Source organism: Lynx rufus, unplaced genomic scaffold (assembly GCF_022079265.1).
Source record: "Lynx rufus isolate CCGP_SWC_20201006 ecotype Redwood Valley unplaced genomic scaffold, mLynRuf1.p SCAF_7, whole genome shotgun sequence".
Classification (NCBI taxonomy): domain Eukaryota; kingdom Metazoa; phylum Chordata; class Mammalia; order Carnivora; family Felidae; genus Lynx; species Lynx rufus.
In genome coordinates, this window is record NW_025814889.1 from 105,988,201 (window position 1) to 106,013,912 (window position 25,712).

The window sequence follows — 25,712 nt, forward strand, 5'->3', positions numbered from 1 at the left end:
GGACTAGAACCAAAACCAAAGCCAATGGCATAGATGATTAGATGATGGATAAGATAGATGATAGATAGATAGATAGATAGATAGATGATAGATAGGACTATTATAAGGAATTGACTCACAAAATTATGGAGGCTGAGAAGTCCCATTAGTCCCAAGATTTGCTGGAGAGCCAGGAAAGCCAATGACATAAATTGTGGGCTCAGTGAGACTGACCTTTGCCCCAGGTCAAAGATAGGCAGAGAGAGAAAATTCTCCTTTACTCAGTCTTTTGTTTTATTCAGTCCTTCAGTGGATTGGATGAAGCCTGCTTGCATGGGAGCATACTCTGTTTAGCAATTTAAATGTTAATTTCATCCAGAAACACCCTCATAGACACATTCAGAATGATATTTCGCCAAATGTCTGGGCACCTGTGACCCAGTCAAGTTGACACATAAAATTGATCATCACAATCGCTTCTCAGCCTTTTGGCTAAGATCAAGTGTAAAATTGATCATCATAAGTCCACCTTTGGTTAACTTGGCACTGATACGCATCTCCTTAAACTATACTTAATCTCCAAATACAGATCATAATTCCACTGAACATGACAACTATTCTGCAAATAACCACAAATACAGTAACCTCTTCCCTAGAAGAGAAGGTAAAATCCTTGAGTGATGTCTATTCCTTTCCTTGATATCCCATAATTTAAGTACTATGATGTAAATTAACAATATTTATATTCTGGGATATGAAGTCAATGCATCTTATGTTACATAAGCATATAAGAGAAGGAAGAAAGCAATATTTGCTTAGTCTGTAGGTATACATATATATCACATACACACACAAACATATTCAAAACAAAATAAAGAGTAAATAGTCATGACAATTACAGTCTTTGTTTCTGTAACTAGTCACATGATCATAGCTGGTATTTATAGCTACCTTTCCCCACTACCCATTCTACATTCCCTTGGCCTTTATTAAGTACCTCAGCTGGTCTTGGTTCTTTACCTAGTGGGGTGACCTAAACCTCCATTCCTGAAGGGCATGGATCATTAGTAGTCCTGTCTGGATTGGGTTGTTATACTTTTCCATTGACCTTAATCACAGGGCATGGTAATACTAAGAGATACCCTGAGGAATCTCTTCTATTCCAGATATACTCTTTCTCACCTCCATTGTGGAGTAGTAGTCCAATTTCCCCTTGGTGGTCAGTATCAGTCACTTGAGCCAGTCTTTACTTGTTGATTCAGAGGCATGAGGAGTTTAAAGTGGATGGGCACCATTCCTAACTTCCAGTTCAATGGAGTCATTGTTGTATCCCCTAGTGAAAGCATTCCTTCTCTGGAACTAAAACTCCCAGGCCAGTAGAGCATAAGGTGACAAGAATAGGAAGAAAAAATTTTCTTGTGGGTTACAGGCATAGCTTGGAGATATTATGGGTTTGGTTCCAGACCACCACAGTAAAGCCAATGTCGCAATAAAATGAATGTCGCAATAAAGCGAGTCAAATGAATTTTTTGGTTTCTTAGTGCATATAAAAGTTATTTTTACACTATACTGTAGTCCATTAAGTGTGCAATAGCATTTATGTCTAAGAAGGTTGTATGTAATGAAAGGAAATGATACACTGGAAACTGACGTGGAGAATTATGAAAAAGAAAACATGAATACAAATGGAAAATTGAGACAAAATAAAAAGATTGCAAACCAATCTTTTTGTTTAATTCCTCAATATTGAGTGTGAACCCTTAGGAAAAAAATATAACAGAAGCCCTTCTCAGAAGATTTTAAGGGGCAATAAAGTCAAAATGAAGACTGACGGGGTTTTCAGGAGCCCCGACATCTCATTCTAGCTCTGGCACCCTCTTCAAACCAGTTAGGAGCCCTTGGTCTCAGTTTTTTCTCATATGAAAGGACACAAAATTGTTAAGTGAAAAGACTCAAAGTTAAGAATCAGCAATCCTTAAGTCTTTCTCTGTCACTTGACCTTGGAAAATCAAACCTTTCAAATCCTCAGTTTTGTAATCTGTTAAATGGAGATAATGTGGAACTGCAACAATATATGTGATGTGTTTCACAGAGCACTCCATGACATTTGAAAATGTTCTATAATGGGAGCTGTTTAAAAATAAGTTATCGAAGTAAGTCATCTTTAATGTCTCCTATGGTTCTAAATGCTGATTCTTTGAATGGACTCATTTATCATGTGACATGTTAAGAACTGTGACTCTTTTATGTGTTTGCTAGAAGAATTTCTCTCTGAATCACACAACTGATTGCATTCTTGGTTTAACCACTAGGGGACTAAAGTGAAATAACTACAAACCTACAGCAAAACGGACTGTAAAAGTGTAAATCCTTGTAAAAGAATGGGCTACAGATGAAAAGATTTGCCTTATTTTCAAATGAAACTAAATTTGAGACAAAAACTTAAGCCAAACTACTACAGTGTAAAAGGAAAGCACGTAAGAGCTCTCTAGCTCTTTCTCCCATTTTCTGCTTTGCAAAACATGATAATAATTCTAATAAAGAATTAATTAGAAAGCTACTTTATATCCCAAAAAATTATGATGAAAGGATAACTCTTCCAATGAACATCATTGAAGTTTATAGGAAGAAAAACAGAATACTTTTTCTAGGGCATATGATGGTTTGCTGGATGGGGTACTGGTACGGAGAGATGGGGTCTGTAGTGATTGGCCCCGAAAGCGTCTTAGATGCTGCCAAAAGAATAGAAGAATTGGGGATGGGATAGAGACAAGATACGCCATTTATTGAAGACCTACTAAGTGACTAAAACTGTGTCAGTGGCTTCCCTTTGTTTTCTCGCTTGACTCTTTCATCATTCTGCCAAGTAGTTCAACTCTTTCTAACTTAGCAGGAGGGAACCAAGATTACAAGAATTACAAGGATTGAGAAACTGTCCAGGATTCAAACTGCTGATAGATAAGTAGATATACTATGAGTAGAAAATGAGTTTGTCTGACTCTAAAACTTATACTGTTTCTCCTCTGCCAGGCTGAGAGGGTGTTTCTCTTGGGGAGCCAGCTGCAAACCTATTACAGCCAGGCTTGCTGCCATTTATCACTGCTGCAGTATTTGCCATCCTTGTGATTGGGACACAAGGTGTTTAGCTGACTATGCATGGCAAAGAGTTTACATCTCTTCCTTGATCTCCTCAGTGGGGTGCTGATGTGGGGAGCAGCAGTAGTGAAAACAGTCTAGGCAGGTCCCAAGGATGCCCGCAGATGGCCCCTTGTCACACCTTCTCAAGTTCTCTGCAGAGAGGGGAGAGGTCACTGCCAACAATAATGTTAAAAGCCACTTGTCCGAAAGCAGTACTTTTATCCTTCATTGAGAACTTCCGTACATATACACTTTGCACACATATATATTTTGCACACACACAATTCCATTAATTCTCATGGCCATAATTTGTGGTTGTGAGGGGGATACTAAAGCAGAGAGATCGAAAGTGCTAGCAAGTGCAGACTCACAGACACAAACCAAGGTCTCCTAACTACTTTCTATTACAATCCCAAAACTCTCTAGATGTCTGTCTGTTTTAATATAATTTGCCAGTTTCACTGGGGAATTGCAAAGCTTACTTCCTGTTTGAAAGTAAGATCCTTTACTTCCTCAGAAGAAAGCTTCTATATACAAAACATAATGGCATAGTAATGAGCTCCCTTGACTGAATCAACCATCGATGCATACCCTCAAGTATTACCCTCCCTTGGCTTCCTACGGTGTCCACAGTAAAGATCAACAGGAACAGTAGGAGGCTGGGAGAGCATAGAAATTGAAAGTTCAAGAAGGTTGAATTACATATAAGAATAAGCCCTTATGAATAGTGAAATCTTGGTTCAGAAAAACCACCTTTTTTTGGAAGAGCCCCAGGGTGGGAAGAAATGACCCTGTTACTTAGATACAGATCTGAAACTATGAGCGATCTCTCCCTTTTTAGTTTCTTGTCTTTCAAAATGTGTGATCCTGCTAAAACAGTCCTTGGCCAATTGAACATCCATGGAACAAAAACATAGATGGCATTTGAGTAGGTAGGAGATTCTGAGAATTTTTTTCGATGAAGCTTCTCTGTTTTCATGCTAATTGTATTTGATCACTGATATCTTGAGAGCAGTGCAAAGTATTCATGGGAGTTGGAACTAATGTGTATCAACAGTTTGATGTAAAAAATAATTTCTACCCACCTTGTATTTGCTGACAAGAGACGAGAAACATTGTTGTGCAAATATAATAGGAAAATCCCTTTTGGGGCTCCTGATGAATCATGTAGTAAAACATGAGATTTGGGTACGTGATTGATTCATTTTTATTTCGTTATTGAAAAACATCAAGAGCTAAAAACTGATGGAAGACCAACCGAGTTCATCACAGATATTCAAAATTATAGACGTGGAGAAAAGAAAACATCTATGGCAATGATTCTGAACTAATACGGAAAATGAAACATTACTTGATCTCAGATTACTTCTTTTAAATCAGCTTGGGAAATGACATAACCATATTTAATTCCTCTGAGAAGAATTGTTCGGTTCCAACCATCTGCTAAATTAAGCAGCAGTGATTATAATGAACATTTACAACAGACCCAATTCAAAAGAGGATAATAACTTTATACATAAAACAAAGTCCTGGGAGGCTGTTGCAATCTCGAAGATGAAGATCAAAATTAGGAGAACAGATTTTTCAGGGTACTGGAACGCTAAGGGTGGTGAAGGTCAAAGTGCACCTCACATTTCCTTAAATTCTTTATTTCCTTTTAGGAGAATTAGCCACCAAGTTCCATCAAACTACCACTTGTCCAGATTCTTTCCTTTACCATGTTTCAAAAGACTACTAGTTTTTCTTTTTCCAGGTGGTAATGTAGATTTTGTTTCTTAACTCTTTATTTTCTCCCTCTCTGTACAGGTGAACGAATCTCTGTCATAACTTCTAACAAATTTTAGGAAGACCCAACAAATTAAAATAGCCAATCTGCTAAGTACCAGTAACCCTGAGAGATGTATTATTAATTACTCTGACAGTTCTCCTCTTTGGTCCTTAAATGGACGTTCAATGTTTCTGCAGTTTTCTGGCAGTGTTTATATATATATGTGCAGGTCCACACACATTTTCCATGGAACCAGTTGCCTTATAATAGTATTACTAAGGTGACATAATAATAATAATAATAATAATAATAATAAAATAATGAGGAGGAGGAGGAAAAGTAGATTTTTGGCTTCGCCTGCTTGGGAATGCTGCCTATGTCCATTCTTCAACCAGGGAACCTATTTTCATAGCACAGGGTCACATTTTAAGTATTGACAGGACTCCTCATCAAAAAAATGAAAAAAAAATGTGTTTATGCGAAGCCTCAGATTCACAGAAAATAAAGTGCCTTAGAATTTCTTTTCCCTCTAAATGCCAACAAAGCTAATGCAGCAGCGGCACTAAGGCATCTGAGAGAGAACTAATTTATGCTTTAGATTTTCAAAGACATAGTTCTAATTATGTTGCTGCCCCACTGACAGAATATGAAAGCCCGATAAAAGACTGACCTCCCTCTCTTTCCTTATGCACACACCCACCACTGTGAAAGATATTGAGTCTTTGCAAGAGTCTCACTTATGAAACTCCTTAACTGCACTTTACGGTCTATGGAACAAAGAGGTCTGGAAATTGATTAAAAGCACTAATTATTGTAATTGTATTTAGAGATGTGATTGGCAGGGAAGATGCCGGTAAAACTCTAAGGGTTCTCCATCTCTAGCAACATGCTTACATATTAATTTGGTAGAATTAAACATGTTAAGATTACATAATGAAAACAATATTCAGATTAGGAGTCCTAGTGAGTTTAATAAACACAGAGCTCCTAAATGTTCTTCCTTCCTTTTATATCATCAACTGTACCTAGTGGAGTCAAAGGGAAGTTTAACAAGACTTTCTTCCTCTTTCTGGGACTGATATCCTTAATGCCATATTGGGATGATTCATTTCAAATGATATCGAACTTTGTGAGACCCTAAGATCTGTGAGAAAGTATCTACCTAATATCCATCCATCCATCCATCCACAAAACACTTATTCATTCAACAAATACTTCTTAAATCACTACCATATTCCAGACACATAGTGAGTAAGAAAGATATAGTTCCTTGTCTCATGTGGCTTATATTCAAAATAGAAAAGACAGAATACTGGAAAAGAATGATTGATTAGATACTTTCGACAGGCACCGTGTCAGCATCAACAACGAGGCAAGATTTTCACCCGAGTGCCTGTCCTAGTGACATTGTAACCTGGGCAAATGGAATCCTAGTCTTTCTAAAGGTTCCCACGCTACATCAGTGACTCTGAGGCAGAAGTCTCCAGACCCAGGAGACCACATTGCTGGTGTAGCATATATCTCTGTGGTAATCAGGGAGGATAAATGCCATAGCTTAGATGATGAACAGGAGTGTCAAGAAGAGGTAAGCAAGCGCTCGGTGAAAAAGCTGGAAGTGTACCACAGCCACACAAATGGCCATTGTTTTTGCTGAAAGACGTGGTGTTCCTCTCATGACAAATGTTAAATTGAATATCATTTTGCTTGTTTAAATGACAGGCGGTAGGGATTGTTGCTTTGACTTTCAGCAAAAAAAGTGAACGCACATCAGACGGAGAGAAGGGAATAGATGAAATCCTGATCCTGCATCTATCTCCCTTTCCTCTCTAGAAGCAACGGTTATCTGAGGTTTTGCTTCTTCCCCGGGGCACTGACAGTAACTGCTTAGAGGGCCCACAAACTTTAACGCCCTCCCCGGTCCGAGGATTTTTTCCTTTGCCAACCTGCTCTGTTGCTGCAGATGTTGCTCTGGCAGACAGCAATAAATTTGCAGGTAAACAGGAATTTACAATCTACTTCAATGTTTCTATACTAAAAATCGTCTTTCTGCGTTAGCTTTCCCAATGGTTGGCCTATGCTGAACTAGCTCTTCAATTCTGAGGCAATATTTGCTCTGTCTTGAAGAAGAACCAGCTTCATAGCTGAGTGGATCTTCTGCAAATGAATGCATTCAATGAATTATTTATCGAAACTCTTGGGAATATAACCGCTGCCTTGACAATAACATAGCTTTGGAGTGAATTATGGGGTCTAGGATACGGGCCCCAAGGAATTTCTGAGGAGGAAAGGAAAGTAATATGTTTCATAACAACACTGGGATAAGAGCAAGAAAAGTGAGAAAGATGATAGTTTTAAAGAGCTGCCTCTTTAGACTGCTTATGTTTTAATGATCCATGCCAGGTTTATATTCAAAAAGGATATTCTGGCAATGAAATAATTAACAGAATAACTAGAACAACTGGCCAACATTTGGGAATTCAGTCAATTCAGGGACTTAGGATCATGTGGACAGAATAACTCATTTTATCAAAATCAAATTTTGGGGGGAGAGATATTTCCAGACATGTTATTCAGCTCTGCACATTTACATAGCATAAATAAGTAATTTTCTTAAGATGTAGAACATTTGTAGCTACTGCTAAGGTATAGACAAAGTTGAACCCAGATGTTTTTACAGAAAGTCATAGATTGTTTACAAAGCTTGATCTCTTTTTGCCTTATTGGAAGATCCCTTATTTGCCTCTGCCCTTACTTGTATATCAAACACAACTTGCATGTCTGCATTCTAGATGCAACTAATAGCATGTACCTATGATTTCCAGCTTTGCCACCTCACATGGAATTGTGACAATATTTTACTCATCAAGTCTTCATTTTGTGGATCTAGTGACCAAACACTCAAGTGTTTGCATGATAGGGCAGCCATATGAGTAATGGTACTTTATTTTTATGACTCTGCCCTACCCACTCTGTGATAAATTGACACCTTTTCACAAGGGCTTGTAAACGTAGAGCTCCTGACTAAGACATGGCATTCTGCCTTTGGGGTCACTTCTCTGATTGTTCCGGTGATGTCTCCTGCCCCCTCAAAAGCCTAGTGTTTGATTCCAAATCTGGTTGGCCCTGCTTCTGGCTTAGACCATTGTGTGACCTGTCCCTGTTCCATTCTACACCAACTATGACTCCAGATGTATAAAGCTGACTTAATATCATCTCAGACCACATGTGCTTCCATGGGTCACAAGGCCTTGCTGCTCTATGCTCTCAGTCTTTTAGAGATCTGTGGTAATGGGACTCTCATTTTATTATTATTTTTTAAATTTTCATGCCTTTTGCCATAGATCTCCAATGGTCTATTAGGAGTTGGGAGCTGGACTGCAGGATCCAGCACCCCCTACCTAGCATTACTTACAAATGTTTCTCTGACCCTTTCATTCTCCGGTGACTCTTCATTGAACATCTACGTACTAGGCATTGTACTAGGCACTGGAAATAGAGTTTTGGACAAGACAGGCATCGTTTTTGCCCTCAGGGGGCTCAGGGAATGACAGATACAAATAAATAAGCCACTCAGTAAATTATTGTTTAAAAGTAGATGTTGAAGAAATACTCACAAATGTAAGAGTTGTTTCAAAATGGGAAGTAGAGAGTGCCATGAGAAGGTATAATGAGGGAAAACTAACCTCAGAAGGTCAAGGAAGGATTCCTGAGGAAGTAATATCTAGGCTAAGATCTGAGAGATGAGAAGGAATAAAATAAGTAAGGGGCTGTGGGAGAAACTGGGGAAAAATAATGGTGCCTCAAATAGAAGGAAGGTGTGTGAGGATCCTACACTCCCAGAGAGTGAAACCCACCTGAGGAGGTCAGACGAGAGTGGTATACTCTCTTCAGTGAGACTGGAAAGGCCAATGAAAACTAGATAGAAGGGTCTTGTAAATCACAGTAACAGGCTTGCACATTGTTCCCAGATATGAGAAACCATTGAAAGCCTTATTAAAAATATTTCAAAATATTAAATATTCTAAAGGTCCAAAATAATGTAAAAACAATCCATTAGATGACTCTTAGTCACCGCTTAGCCTGTTATTTTGCATGTACTTCACTTTATTTTTTTAGAAATAAAATGTTTCATTTCAGCTAGAATCTCAAATCCATATCCTTTCTCCTCTTTCCCTCCCTTTCTTTCCAGATAACCACAATCCTAAAGTTGGAGTATATCATTCTTGTGCAATGATGAGGTATCTCGTGAAACTCAAGATATATAATCCCCATGACCCTGCAATTTGTCTTCTTGCTATCTGTTTTAGAGAAACTCTCATGCAAAAACACAAGAGGCATTTTCAAGAAACTTAATCACAGCAGTGTTCACCACAATAAAAAAATAAAAGTGGTACCAACATAGCAGCCCTCAGTAGAGGGATGAATAAAGAAACCCTGGTTTAGTCACACAATGGCATCCTATTCATCAGTTGAAAAAAATGTCTTAGAGCTTATGAATTGATGAGGATAACGTTAAAAAATGAGATGCTTCGTTAAGAAGGCAAGTTTCAGAAGAATATATAGTATATATTTCATGTATGAAAAACTTAAAAACATAAATAAAATAGTATCTATTATTTGTGGAAACAGGTATATGTAGTAAAAATATAAAACCATTAAAGACTTCTAATCAGGGAGATACATAGTAGAAATTGCATTTTAAAAGTTCAGTCTGGTTATACTTTTGAGACTGCAGTCAAGAGGGTAGAGTTAGGAAGATATTACATCTTAACTATAGAGAACAACCTGAGGGTTGTTGAAGGAAAACGAAAAAAAGGAATCTACTATAGTAGGATAGTTGAACAATGACTGTAGCTGTGATTAGGGAGAAAAGTAGACCAGTTCCAGAGCTATGTATTTATTTGTTGTTTGCTTTTATTTTAGAGAAAGAGTGTGTGACCAGGGGAGAGGGGCAGAGGGAGAGAAAGAGAATCTTGAGCAGGCTCTATGCTTAGCATGTAGCCCATTGTGGGGCTCGATTACACGAACCCCACATGGGATCATGATCTGAGCTGAAATCAAGAGTTGGACACTCAACTGACTGAGCCACTCAGGTGCCCCATCTAGAGCTACTTAAAAGGTAGAATTTTTAGGATATGGTTTTGGGCTATGACAGTGTGAGGGATGGGAAGGAATTGAGTGACTTTCAAGTTCCTAGCTTAAATAATTTGGTCACTCATGCTTCTATTTACTGATACAGATGACAAGGACTGAGGTGACAGCTTTGGGAATGCCTGGAGATGATAACCAGTTTTTTTGAAAAATAAGTTTGAGTTGCTTTCTCCAAGCAGATACGTCAGGAATGTATGAAAATAGGTCTAAATGTCTATTGAGAATTTAGAAATTAAGATGGTTTGTGAATCATCGGCATATACCGTGGGAGGTAATTAATTTTGTAAGAGTAGCTGAAGTTGATTAAATAGAGTACATGGGATGAGAAAAATGTATGGCCTAGGACTAAGCCCTGTGGACAGTATGATGTCATGCTTGCCACGGAAGCTGGGAAGGAGAGGTCATAGACATAGGGGGAAAATAAAGAGGGACTATGGAGTGAGGAAGGCCAAGGGAACAAATTATTTCCAGAAAAAAGTTGTAGCTATCAGTTTTGAATGCTGTTAATATTTTGAGCAAGAGAAGGAATGACAATTACCTGTTGGATTTTGCTATGGTATCATTGGTAATCCAAAATTGAGCATTTTCTATGTTAATTATACTTCAAATGCATACATACATCCATCATATATACATAAGTGAGCATTTTCAGAAGAATGTTTGAGCCAAAAGCCATGTAGGGTGTGTTGACAATTAAATGGAGGAGTGGAAATGGAGACAAACAAGGTGTACAGACATCTTGAGTAGTTTGGGAAGGAAAGGACGATAATAGGTAGGTGCTAGGGGCCTAGGAGGGGGTAGGGAGAAAGGAATAAGTGTTTTGTTTTTATATATTTGTTTCTTTATCAGGCAAATTTGAACATGTTAAATTGCTGCTGTGAAGAATTCAGTGAGAAGGGAGAGGCTGAAGATGGATAAAAAGATAACCAGTGGGTGAATTTCCCCCCAAACTTCAGAAGATGAAATCCAAATCATTCAAAAATGATTTTTTTGTCGAATTAATTGCTAAATGAATTGGAAGAAGGATTGCATTTCTCCTGAAGTAGTGGGAGAGGAAGAGAGATGTATGTGGATGTCAATAGGCTTACTGATTTGGGTAGTGGGAAGTTGAGAGTTTTCATTTCTGATTGTGATTAACATCTCTCTGAGGTGGGAGGTGAAAACATCTGAAGAAAAGGAGAGGGGAGGGTTTTAGAGGTTTTAGGAGAGCAGAGTGTGCAATATTTGTTGGGAAGAATTGGAATAAAGGCTGGATAGGGAAACAACATAGAATTTCTGTCACTATTTAGTTCCAAGTTGAGGTTGGAGATTTTGAATTTATGGTGGTGCTAATCTCCTTGGACCACACTGTGTATCTACACTCTATTCCCTTTGGATTAATTCTTTCACAAGAGTCTTCTCATTTCCTCCCACAGACAGACTACCCCTCCAGATGTGCCACACATGGCTGAATTTACGGTCCATATAAAGCTTTGGTCAGCTTCTGGGAACCTACATTATTTTTTTTTAACTATCTCCAGCATCATCGAAAAACCCTATATGATGGTGCTATTCTAAAGCTTAGCTATCTCTAAGTGTTTTGTAGGCATTCATGAGCTTCCAAATTTGTTGTGTTTTTAAGCCCCTCAAGAAAGAATTCAGTATTTCAAAGCTCTCTATGAATGGCAATGTGAGACTAAAGAGTTCCATTTTTTTAGGAACAATTATACACCCTGTGACAAAGGTTTCACCAACTCTGTGCTGGAAATAAGGGACCTGCAATGTGCCTCTAGAGTGTGGCAATGTTTATGTTGTACACATTTTTATTGTTGTCATTTAGGCATATTTTTAATATGGGAAAATGTAATAGGTATTCAGAAGTCTGAGAACACTGAAGAGTATTCTAGTATGGTTACTGTGGTCTGATTGACTCAGCCGCATATTGTCACACATTTGCTTTTCCATATATTCAAAAGAACCAATGTTTTCTTTTTAAAAGTGACTTCATCTTCCATCATAAATGTCTCTACTCTAAGGCCTGGTGAGAGAATTCCTTGGAAACCAAAGAACATTTAGTCATTTAGTGTGTATGTGGGTGTTTTTCTCTTTAATTTATGAAGCCCTTTGAACGAGTAAATTAAAAAGTGGTGTGTTAGTATTCCACATTTAAGAATTTGTTTCATAAGCAAGTTTATAATTTACGGTGTTTGTGATCTTCTGTGAAAGTTATGTCTATGCATTGTGAATACTTGAACCATTTTTGCTGGATTTTGATCAGAAGGATATAGAATGATCTTCAGTTGTGGAGTGAGAAAACTTGAGATCTAGTTTTAACTCTGATACTAACAACTATAACCTTGAGTAAGTCTTTGTCTGAGCCCCAGTTTCCTGACCTGTGAAAAGAGGAGTTTTATTAGGTGACTTTTAAAATATATTCCAGATCTTAATGTCAATTTTAGGAGTTGATACAGCTGTTTGGCAGCATTTAAAAAAAAGCCTAATATTGTTAAGGTTATTAATTCTTATATGGTACAATTAAAAACATGCATGCTCAAGCCTGGGGTTTAAGGTCTTAGTATTCATTCACTCACACATATTTTTATTCAATAGTGAATATCAGAAATTTGGGGAGCAATGATGAACAAAGAATTTATCAGTCCTCAGGCAGTTCTCATTCTAGCTGGGAAGACAGACATGTCAGCCAATTATTGGAATAAGTACAGATGATCCTGCAATAATATTTACATCTCAATCTTCTCTTCTTAGTATATCCAACTTACTATGTGAAATCTTCATTTGGTTATCTTATAGCACTTCAAACTTCACACAATTGACTACTCTGCTCTCAAAACCAATCCCTCTGATTTTTTGAGGGGGCGAGGGGAATAACAGCACCATTCAAGTAGAAATCTCAAAGTAGAAATGATCAAGTAGACCTCTAGAAGTCTTGCCTGATTTCTTCCTCTTCTTCATTATTTGCAACTAATCCATCAGCAAACTGATCAAATTATGTTCAGAGCTTTCAACTCCCACGGCTACCACCCTAGTCCACCATCATACCTTTCCTGGACCCCTATAAGGACTTCCTTGCTGCTCTCCCTACGGCTAATTTTGTCCCATTCCAACCTATTCCCCAAATGGAAATTAGAGCATTGTGTTAAAATATGAATTCAATCATGGTGCATGTATTCCTGGAACCTCTATTGACTTCCTGTTGTATCTCACATGAAACCCAAGTACTGGCATGATCTGCCCGTTCCTACATCTCCAGTATCATCATGACACTTTCCCGCTTGAACATGAAGCTTCAGCCTAGGTCAAGTTGTTCTTCTTCAGGTTTCCATTCTGATATCGTTTTCTCAGAGATGATTTACTCTCTAAATAGATTGTGCTTCCTCACCTCTTTGTGTATTTCATTAGCACCTGCTCTTTTTCCTTCAGATCAGTTACCATAACTTTGAACTTGACCGTATTTTTATTCCCTTATTTATTGTTTGACTTACCCACTAGAATGGCATCTGTGTTAGAGCAAGAGATTTGTTAGTTTCATTTACTTAGCTTCTATCATGGTTCTTATTGCATAAATTATTAAATATCACTTGCAAAAAAATCATCCCAGTTATGACATTTTTATATTTTGCAACCTGAAAATATTGAGGAAATTAAAGCAACAGGTATTTCTTGACATTTCTTATTAATAATGTCTCTAAGGCTGTTACTAATTATGCAAAGATTGGCATGATTAAAATAACAATTTGCAATTTGTTTATTATTACATTCTTCATTCTTTAAAACCATGCATCTATGAAGAACCATAAAAAGAGAAATTATTAATTGTACCAAGTCCAATTCCATTTTAGTAGTTATTCATATAGCAAGTTGTGGAAGAGTTTTAATTAGTAATGCACTTAATGACTGTCTAACAAATTTTCATACCATTCAACTTTTACTCCTGTACTCAAAAAAATAAACAATGACCTTCCTTCTGATTAACTTTTTACTCATAAAAACCTAAGTACTAATATGCTGGTAAATTGCCATCAGTTTTGGTGTGAAGTAATTTACTTATTTTTGGTCTTTTCTATTACATTGTGATCTTATTTATTTTTACATAAGATCTAGCATCACATCATGATGCTAAATCTTACATTTATAAATAATTATTAAACAGAAGGGGAGATATCAATATAATAAATTTTTTTCATTTATATAGCCATTTGGTGTTAATGAAAATTTGTGGGTGATGCAAATTACAAGCCTTATGCCTTGAAATATGCCTATGGATAGCTCACATTTTATAATAATAAAATATAGCATACTTTCAATAGTAGATATACAGAGGACTACTTAGACTCTCTTAATATAGAGCTATCTCTCTCTTGTGGTATTCTCATTTCCTGGAATATTCATAGCTCTCCTATAAAGATACACCACATCTCCAACAATCTTGGTATGTAAAAGTCTATCACATATTAGGTGCCTAATACAATTTTGTTGACCCGAAGTGAAATAGTTCTCCAAGTTATTCTTCAGTCTTGCAATGCTTATACTCTATGCCATAGGAATTGTCAAAACAGATCAGAATTCTTTTTTTTTGTATTATAAAAATAGAATAATCACTAACATCTTAGGATTATTTAGATTTGAGTGCACATATTATGAAGTCAAAATTACAGAAGCATATACAGTGAAAAAGAAATTTCTGTCTCACCTCTCTTCCCCACTGCTCCATAATTCTCCAGGGATTTCTGGTATCACCAGTTTCTTGCATATCTTTAGAGGTATTCTGCAGAATCCAGATGAGTATACATGTTCATTATATTTACACAAGTTAGAGATTTGGCTTTCATAATTTTTCACTATATGTTATACCTCTAATAATGTAGAGTTCCTTGTTCTTTATATGACTGCATAGGATCCTATGGAAGGAGGCTGCAATATTGTATTAACTAATCCTGTATTGATATTGAGTGGTTTTCGATCTTTTATTCTAAAACTGCTTGTTTTCGTTCACTTGGGTGGCTATCACAAAATGCCACAGATGGGGTGGCTTATAAATGACAGAAATTTATTTCTCACAGTTCAGGAGGCTGGAGGTCCAAGATTAGGATGCCAGCATGGTTGGGTGAGGGCCCTCTTCTGGGTTGTAGAATTATCCTTGTGTTCTCACATAGCAGAAGGGACAAGAGAGCTCTTTGAGGTCTCTTTTGTAAGGGGTATCTTGCATCAGTGGGGACAGATTATAGCACTGCTGTACTGAATATTCATGGATGTTTCTGTGTGTGTATAATTTCACACATGCACATATATCTTTACCCAAAATATTTAGAAATAGCATTACTATGTTAAAAGCTATGTCCATTTTAAGTTGAATAGCTAATGCCCCAGAGATTTAATGCCATTAATTTACACTTGGACTTGCAACATACAAGGATTCTTTTTCTCCATCTCATCAAGAAATTGTGGATCAAAATTTTGATATTTGTTACATCAGTATTATTATTATTATTTTTTAGACATTGATCTAGGACTCTAGCCTAAGCAGTAAGATATGAATCAGAAACAAGAGGAAACAATTTTTATATTTCTTCTGAATTCCTCTTTTAATCTATCATTACTACTTAAAACATTGGTTGCTTCAAACTCTAAATTGTTTTCCAGTGGTAAGAATGATGCAGTGCAGACCTATCATATATTTTTACCTAGTTCTTCTTGTGCCTAATGGCATATGTTTGTTAGTGTATGAACTAAGTCTGTGGTGATGGAACAAAGAAAGTCTAACTGACCTATAGAGGATTTTAATGCATTTTTCCCTGATTCACTTATTTCTTTTCTGTGTATTTATTTTTGAGAGGAGGGGGCATGCTTTGGAATGACATGCTTATCAACTAAAAGAATGTAGCACATGTTGGTCACCATTACCATTTTAATATGAAAATTCATATCCTGAATGGTGCCAATCTCTTTAAAAATTGCAGTTCATTTCAAATGTTATTTTTCTTCACTTACTTATTTTGCTATCACTGGGTAATGTGACACTGACAGAAAAGTTCAACAATAAGTTTCCGTTTTAAACAGCCATTTAGAAGCTCAACATCTGAAGAAGTTCATTATCTGTGTGCAACATTCGGTGTTGAACTAATTTGTAAATCTCACAAAAACCTAAGAAAATATTTTAATTTGATTTCTATTAGAGCATAATTTCTATCATGCCTGCACCATCTATCCTTTTTTTTAAACATGCCCTTTTGCATTAACGTGCCGTCTCAGGCAAGCTCGAAGAATCCTTTACAATAGTGCTTTATCAGATCTATACCACAAATACTTGCTTATTTGTATGGTCATACTTATATTCATATATTCAATCACTTACTAACAAGCACTCAGTATGTTCACTGAGCTGATTCCTATGGGATTTAAACAAGATTATTAAACATGTATTGCTTGTCTTTGGAGAGCTCATATTTTCAGATGTTGAAATAGAAACCATGTCAATACTTTCACTGGGAATTTTGTTTGTACCTCTCAGTTTCCTTTTAGACCTGAGATTAGATAGATAGATAAATATATCTGTATCTGTATGCATTCTATATCTACATATATAGAAGGAGAGAAAGAGTACAGTCATAAACATCTTTTAAACATTTTAAAATTACAGAAGTTTATGTTCACTATATAGATATTGAAGAGTAGAGAAGACATAAAAAATAGAAAAAAATCCCATCCATTAACTTTTAGAGAAAGGCAACCACAACTCGTATCTTGGCATACTCTATATCCTTTTCGTCTTTTCTCTAAGTATGTTCTATTTTGTTAAGATCATACTATAATATTAACTTTTGTTGTTTCATTCAATGTGTAATAAATATTACTACAGTACTTTTTATTTATCTTTTTCTTTTTTTAATGTTTATTTATTTTGAGGGGTGGGGGAAGGGGAGAGAGAGAGAAAGGGAGTGAGAGAATTCCAAGCAGGCTCCACACTCAGCACAGGGCTCAGGCTCATGCACGGTGAGATCATGACCTGAGCTAAAATCCAGAGTCGGATGCTTACCTGACTGAGCCAACCAGGCGCTCTCTACAGTGCATTTTAAAAACTACAAAATATTCTATCTATAATTATATCATAATTTACTATGACTCTACTTTTCATTTTTTTTAATGTTTACTTATTTCAGAGACAGGGAGACAGAGCATGAGAGGGGGAGGGGCAGAGAGCGAGGGAGACACAGAATCAGAAGCAGGCTCCAGGCTCTGAGCTGTCAGCACAGAGCCCGACGCAGGGCTCGAACTCACGGACCGCAAGATCATGACCTGAGCCGAAGTCCGTCGCTCAACGACTGAGCCACTCAGGCGCTCCACTATGACTCTATTTTTAAATACCTGGATTATTTCTACTCTATGTTAATATATAACACACTGTGATCACTATCTTGTGGTATGCATCTTCGCGTTTTTTTCTACTGGCTAAGTTCATTGGACCTTATGATAGAGATATTTTAATTCATTTGAGATGTGTTGTAGCATTCAGAAAGTTTAATAATTTTTAATAATAACTAAATTTACTGTGAGTATTTCAGGCATGTTTTCTCATGACTCCTTTTTAGTAGGCATTATTATTATTGATCCTTTAAAACTCAAGGTATTAGAGAGCTTAAGTAACATGGACGGTTTTACAAACCTTGTTTTTGCTGGGACCAGTTTTCAAGCGTAGATTTTTCTGGACATAAGGATATACTTAAATAATAGGTATGTAATTTCTCACAGTTCTAGATGCTGGAAGTCCAAGATCAGGGTGTTGGCTTCTTCTGAGACCTCTGTCCTTGGCTTGCAGATGCTTGCCTTTTCGCTGTGTCCTCACACGGTCTTTCCTGTCTGTATACATGTCTGTGTTCTAATCTCTTCTTATAAGGACACCAGTCATATTGGGTTAGACCTTATTTCACCTTAATTACTTCTTTAAAGACTTAGTTATTATCTGTAGATGATATGACCATATAGCTAGAACTGTACCCCAGCTTGAATTAGCTGAAAATCTCTTCAAATTTTGAGGTATTTTTTACAATACCTCATTTACATTGATTTGTTCTTGCTCCTTTCTCTTTGGGTATCTCTAGTCTTTTATCACATAGAAATATTTAGCCTTAGGATCAATTGACCATGAAACAGGAGGTTTTATATAATACAGTTTCAAAAATGTAGGTATTCACCCATTAATGGATCCTGGGATCAATGTGGGGGTAAGGCGAGTGTTTTGCACAAAATAGAATAGATCAGAAATTAAATAAGTTTTGTTTTGTAAAAGTTTTGTTACCATTCTGTGTGTGTTAAGTTGCAATAAAATGTATTTTTAATTGTAGGTATGTAACAAAATTTTTTTCCATCATTTTTTTTTTTTAGTGAAAAAAACTTCTTAAACCTCCTTCAGCTGGGGTATACTATTTATTCTGACAAATGGCCGAACTACTCCCTACCTTAACACTGAGACCTCTAAAGATTTTATTATATGGCATAGACTGACCTTGGGATTCAGGCAAATCCATCAGTATTAGAATTTCAATGGCACTGTGTGTAATAACTGCCCACATTGGCTCTTAGCTTCAGCTATATCTTCAATGGGGGTCAGATGGTATTTCTCAGAGTTACTTTCTGGCAATGAAATCTGGGAGAGCTTCCATCTCCCAAAGGTTGAGCAATATTGGGTTACTTCTTGAACTTTTTCCTGTCAGCCTTGTGGTCTGGTTCTAGGTGAACAGTGCCTGGGTGATCATGATGATCTGGTTGCATCATACTTTATCACATTTAATGCAGACTTGAGAGCCCAAGCTGGCTCTGAGGAGCCCTTGGCTTGGGTTGGAAACTGATCCCTGATGCTGGGGACCTCAGTGGTCAAAAGGTCAACCTTCGGTCGTCAAAACAGGCCTACATCAGCCCACTGTTCTGGTGCTTTGCATAATTTTCTTCTTCCCTTAGTGTAAACACCTTTTGATTTTCTCCCTCTTCTTTTTGGTTCGGCTTCACTAATCTGTTAGAGCTATGTAGGCTCTGGGGAATCCTAAGCTTTTTGCAGTCAATCATGCCAATGTGCTTATACTTCATTTATTCTGACTTGTTCTAGTCATTTCCAATTCTTCAAACTGCACCCCACATAACCTTCCAAATCTTGATACAAAAATCTTTTGATTCTGTATAAATATTCAGAGCAAATCTCTTTCTAGTGTTTATATATGCTTATAAATAGAAAAGACCACACATCTCTCCATCTTAAGCTCTTTTAAATGAAGTGCAATTTTCTTCTATAGACATAGAGATTTGGGGGCATTCAGGTCCCATATAATTATAGTACTCAAATCCTATAAACTCCTAAGTCATCTCTGTTACCCATCTACTTGTGAGGCTTGATGTACTGATACAGTACTCAGATTTATAGTATATTGATGACTCTGAAGTGTTTTAGGTGTATAACATGCTAAGTATAAATGTTATACACCAAAATAAGTATTTCCCCACACCCTAAGTTTTGTCGTTAGTCTGAGCCAGATCAGAGATTTCAATGATAAAAGTAGCTAAATCATTCTACAAAATAGATATGAGACCAAAAGGGAAAGATTTTGAGATAACAAGGAGCCTGGTGGATCAAAACTTCCTTGATAATATACTTCATGACCTCCAGATGTTTCTCGCTCCAAGGGATCATTTTTTGAATGATAAACAGACCAAGGCTCTGAACCAGTTCACACATTTCTGCTTCATATTCAGTGGTGTGTGGGAGCTTGCACCTGTTGACTCAGGAGAGCCATTTGTGATCAACTATTCCCAGCCTGGCCTTTAGTGACATCATGCTAGTGAAAACATCAATGTCGAAACTGGCCATAGTAGGAGTATTTATACCACAGAAATCGGCAAATGTATGCAAATCAGTGCTTTTTGTTTTGTTCATTTGCCTTTAGAAAACATTTACCAGCACAAATCTGTTTATGTTTGTTTTTTTTTTTTTTTTTTTTTTACTTTTCCTTTACTGGGAAATAACATAATTTATTAAGATACATCATGTGTGGAGAGATTGGGTAAAAATGCAGTTTCTCATCTAGGTTTACACACAGATTCTCTTGGATTATTTCATTAGAGTAACATTTGCCAGCACTGTGTGCATCCGTATTTTCAATAGGAATGGCCAGTCTTGAACTCTACCTTAACTCTCTCAACTGTGAAAAATGAAAAAGTGATTGAGGGGGGTTTTCTGTGATCTTATTCTAAATTTGATGTGGTCTCTCATCACACCTCTTGTCAGCTCAATGTCCACTGACTTGCCCCTCTCAATCATTACAGGGATGTAATTTTGACTCAGTTCTAAGCTGATAATTCAACTTGCTGCTCTATTTACAGTGGACCTGCATTTAGAGCACATATTCCAGACAGAAGCCCTCAAGGATTAATCTGAATATAGCTGGACTCACTTGGAAACCTCTGCTCTTGCTTTAGGTTGCACTGAGACCAATCTGCACATTCAAGGAAACAAATAAGAACACCAATGTAAATTAAAACACCACACACATAATACCTACTTAACTCAAAAGCACAGACAACTAATGTACACCTTTATCAAAAGTTTTGCGATTAGATCTGAGGTTCTCAAGTGAGGTTGGTTTTGCCCTCTGGGAGACAATTGGCAGTGTCACAATTTGCAGGCAGGGATGCTATTTCTAGTGGCTAACACCTGCTGCTAAACTCATCAAATGCATTGGAACGTCCCACAGTAAAGAGCTATCTAGGCCCCAGTGTCAATGTGCTCAGGCTGAGAAACCCCAGACTGGCTGGAAATGGGGCTTACAAGACTATCACCTTGTCAAACTTTCTTAAAATTCATCTTAATTAGCTCTACTCTCTGTCTTTGGCAGCTGTCACGTCTGTTTCCACAACTCCAATCTTCGGGCTGCCCCACCCTTCCTCTCAGAGGCCGCGCTTCCTTTTCTCATTTGGAACAATCTAGCAATGACTTATGTCTTTTCTTGACTCCCAACTCGCCTGCATTCTCCAAAATTATCTTAACTTGCCACTCTACTCAGCAGAGCAGATGAGTTTCCTTGAAATCTATTTTCCTTAGGAAGTGATGGAAAAGGGGTAAGGGGAATTGTAAATAATAAACGTGGTTCTCTTTTTATATACATGGGAGAGTTAAGTGGATCTTACAATGCATGAGTAATATCTTTATGAATTTTATATTCGGTTTTTTTTTCTATTCAAGTTTGTCATGCTTTCTACTTTGTTCTTTATTTGGGTAATTAAAAGGTAATAACTCAGCAGGTGGATTTTCCCCCAGCTGTCAGAATTCCTGCTAAAGTATGATTTAGAACACCTTGACTCAAAAGGGACCTGACAATTAAAGTGGTTTTTTAAAGAATTGCACGACGAATGTTCTTCTTTAGAAAGTTTATTTTCTATCCATTACCATACTTTGAAATAGAATTACTAATTGTTATTCAACTATATTTCATTACAGTTAATTGGCTTCTAACATTTGAAAATGATTTACTCCCACCACTTCAGAAGCGCTTAATAGCAGCCCCTACATCATAATCTTGACAGAACAGCTTCGTGTTCTTTCCTGATTACATTGTCTTTGCAATTCCAAATTTAACAAGGGGATTGCATTCTTGAATATTTGTGCTTTGTGAATTTTTTTTTTAGGAAGAATAATATGGTCATGCTAAAAGAACGCTGTAAATTAGAATCTTAAATCTTTCTCCTTCCTAAATGATATTTCCAAATTTTATCATTCAGAGAGCAACAGGTACAACTGGCCTCTGGGAAAATGCAGGCAGGCTTTTACAAGAGCAGTTATACATGAGTGGGTATAGAAGCACTTCAGAGATAACTGATTCCTCCTAGACAATGTCATCTGCAACTCATGGAAATCAAATGTGGAGCGACATACATCAAAATCACTGGAAACCTCATGTGTCTTCAAGAGGAAAAATAGGTAAGCAGAGAATGGGGAATGGAGCAGTTACTATCCCTCATTAATAAGAATCTAAACAATCAGATCAGACCATGCTTCTGCTACTGGGTATTCATAGGCAGATCACTTTACTTTTTGAAGCTTCTGTAAAATGGGAACAATAGTGCCTACCATGAATCCCTCGCAGTCCTGGGTACATGATTCAGTGAGTTCATTATTATCTTCATCACTGTTTATTGAAAATCATGCATGTAATAGACACTATAGTAGATAAAACAGATATAGGGGTGAACCAGGTAGGCAAGGTCTTTTCTCTTTTGTAGCTTATTATCTTGTACTCTGCCATTCAAAGAGCAGTTCATGCTCATAACATCGACACCCCCTGGGAGCTTGTTAAAAATCCAGAATCTCAGGCCCTCCTCAGACCTCCTGAATCAGAATGTGTATATTAACAAGATCCCCAGGTGATTCATATGTACATTAAAGTTTGATAAGCACTGGTCTAGCAGGTATTATGAACACTAATTCTGAATTTAGGAAAGTGCTACACAAATATTTTTAGAAGGCCAGTTACAAAATAAGTAAAGGAAGATACACAATGTATTTAAAATTTCAAAGAAATATATGCATATGTTCTTCTTAAATCAGATAATTTCTGTTAAAATTATGGGGAAAAGATACATTGTAATTATTATTTATATTATTATTAGACATTCATCTTAATACTAAAGGCGTTAAGAATAACGTCAGGAAAATATATGAGATTTCCAGAGGAAACTATCCATGGAAACCTCACATAAAAGAAGACAAGAGAATGAAATTACCTGATTCAAATCAGTTTAGGTCATTCTTGGAAAATATTATCTTAGAGCACTTGCTCTCTGTGGAATTGCAAACAAAAAAATCATAGAGGAAAACGTCTTCCCTTGTGTAGGAGAAAGTATAGTTAAGACAGATAAGAAGAAACAAAGAGATGAGAAAGGAAATAACAGATCGCTTGAGACAAGAAAAGGGTCTGAAAGGGAAAGAATAATTCAGAAAGTGTATACTTTGTGTCCTGTGGGTGCTCCAGACATCAAAAATAAGAGTATAATCTATTTCAGGGCTTTATATTCCTGAACAGCCGGAACAGCCACAAACTACTGCCAGTAATTTAGCAGAGATGCTGTGTCAAGGACAAAATCCACACCCCCAACCTCATACTTAACCAAATTGCATGCAATTGCCTACGACAAGTCCTTCTTGGAATCCTCTTATCATGGCAAACATCCCTGGTATTCTAAACAGTGTCATGAAGGGGGGGAAATAAAAATATCATGAGCCCGGGGCACAAATTTTCTGTGGAAACAAAAAAATTGAACAGCTCTACGAGAAACTGTTGTTCATATGCAAAGACAGTTGTAAACCTTACAGACACTCTACATGTAAAATACACACTCTCAAGCATTGTTTTCTAAAAGTAAATAAATACACAAAGGTGACTTTTGTCATTACAGTGTAGTCAGTTTCAGTATCAGTACTGAGAAGATTCCAGAATTAACCCTCCTATTATTGATTTTAAGTTTGCTGGAAGAACACAAGTACTGGAACACAGCCAAAGTATTGTGCCAACAGTGTAGGATTAAACACTCCAAATTCTGCTACTTGGACAGCACACTATTATTCATTGAAGGAGTGCTTAATAATAGAAGAGAACCCAATCCACTTCACCTGTCCTCGGGTGGTATTTACAGTATGATACCAACAGAGCATCGATACAGCTATTTAGCGAATATTCATTAGGCCATTAATATGTTTCAGTTGTAGTAAGGTGCACAAGTTTTCAATCAAATTAAAGATCTGAAAACCATGGTAGGAACCAAATGAACATCAATCTTTTGTGTGGAAACCAACCCCACACTTATCATAGTTCCTGTAACTGGACTGTGTAACATCCCCATCAGCAATGTTATTGCCTAGATGTCACCAATAGTGAGAACCATTAATTGTAAGTCTATTGTGTGTCTGGAGTCTTGTATATATAACAGTGACATGGGGTATGGAGGTGAGAGCATTCTCAAATCAGAGAGGCAATGGATGATTTAATAATGTTGAAGTGGTAAACAGGAGAAAGATCTGAAGAAATTAGAGAAATGCAATGGAGACATTTAATGGAGAGACATTCCACCCTAAAACGAATTGATTTTTAGGAGACGATCAGAGAGGCCATGGGAGGAGCTATAATTAAAGAGATAAATGGCTGAAATTTAAAAATAAAAAATGATGAAAGACACCTACTTCCAGGTTCAAGAAGCACTGTCCTACCTCAATATCTAGTAGGATAAATAAAAGAAATCCACATCTAGAACCAACATGGTGCAAATATTAAATTCCAGAGACAAAGAACAGATCTCAAAAATAGGGGGAAGAGAGATTACTTATAAGGGAACTACAATTAGATGGGCAGGCAATTTCTCAATAACAACGAAGAATTTCTCAATAATGTAACTGAGACATCTGGGAAAATTATCAAAATGTTACAACTGTCATTCTCGAATTATATTCTCAGTGATTTTTTCTTTTTTTTTTAATTTTTTTTTTAACATTTATTTATTTTTGAGACAGAGAGAGACAAAGCATGAATGGGGGAGGGGCAGAGAGAGAGGGAGACACAGAATCAGAAGCAGGCTCTAGGCTCTGAGCCATCAGCCCAGAGCCTGAAGCGGGGCTCGACCTCACGGACTGCGAGGTCGTGACCTGAGCTGAAGTCAGACGCCCAACCGATTGAGCCACCCAGGCGCCCCTCAGTGATTTTTTTCAAGAAAAAAAAAGATGAAATGTAGGTGTTTTCAAGGAGTAGAATCTTTATTGATAAGAGATCTTTAGTAGTGGAATGTCTATGGCATGTATTTCAAGATTAAGGAACACACCGGGAGCAACATTGACCTTCAGAAAGGAATGGTGAAGAAAGTGATAAAGCATATAAGAAAACCTAAACAAACGTTTTACAGAACAATAATTATGATACTTTATATTAGAGATTTTTTTAAGTTTATCTATTTTGAGAGAGAGAGTATGCGTGAGCAGGTTGGGGAGGGACAGAGAGAGAGGGAGAAAGAATTCCAAGTAAGCATCATTCTGCGGAACCTGACACAGGGCTCAATCTCACGACTGTGAGATCATGACCTGAGTGGAAACCAAGAGTCCGACGCTCAACCAACTAAGCCACCCACGCGCCCCTATATTAGAGATTCTTTTTAAAAAAAAATTTTTTTTTCAACGTTTATTTATTTTTGGGACAGAGAGAGACAGAGCATGAACGGGGGAGGGGCAGAGAGAGAGGGAGACACAGAATCGGAAGCAGGCTCCAGGCTCTGAGCCATCAGCCCAGAGCCCGACGCGGGGCTCGAACTCACGGACCGCGAGATCGTGACCTGGCTGAAGTCGGACGCTTAACCGACTGTGCCACCCAGGAGCCCCTAGAGACTCTTAACCAGAGAAACTTGTGAACGTGTGGACTGACAGACTGTTACAAAAATGCTCAGAATAGCCTTTTGAATAATAAAGGCTACATACTAATTGCTTTGAAAAAAAAACAAGTAGGAGGAAAAGGGTACAGTAATTTGCGGGGGGGGTTGCTATTGACGGGAGAGCTGCTTAAGAGAAAAATGAAGCTCCCTCTGAGAGGTGACCCCTGAATGATCTAAAAGCCCTGACTATTTAAATCTGAAAATCAAGGGCAGGACCCCAAACTTGTGG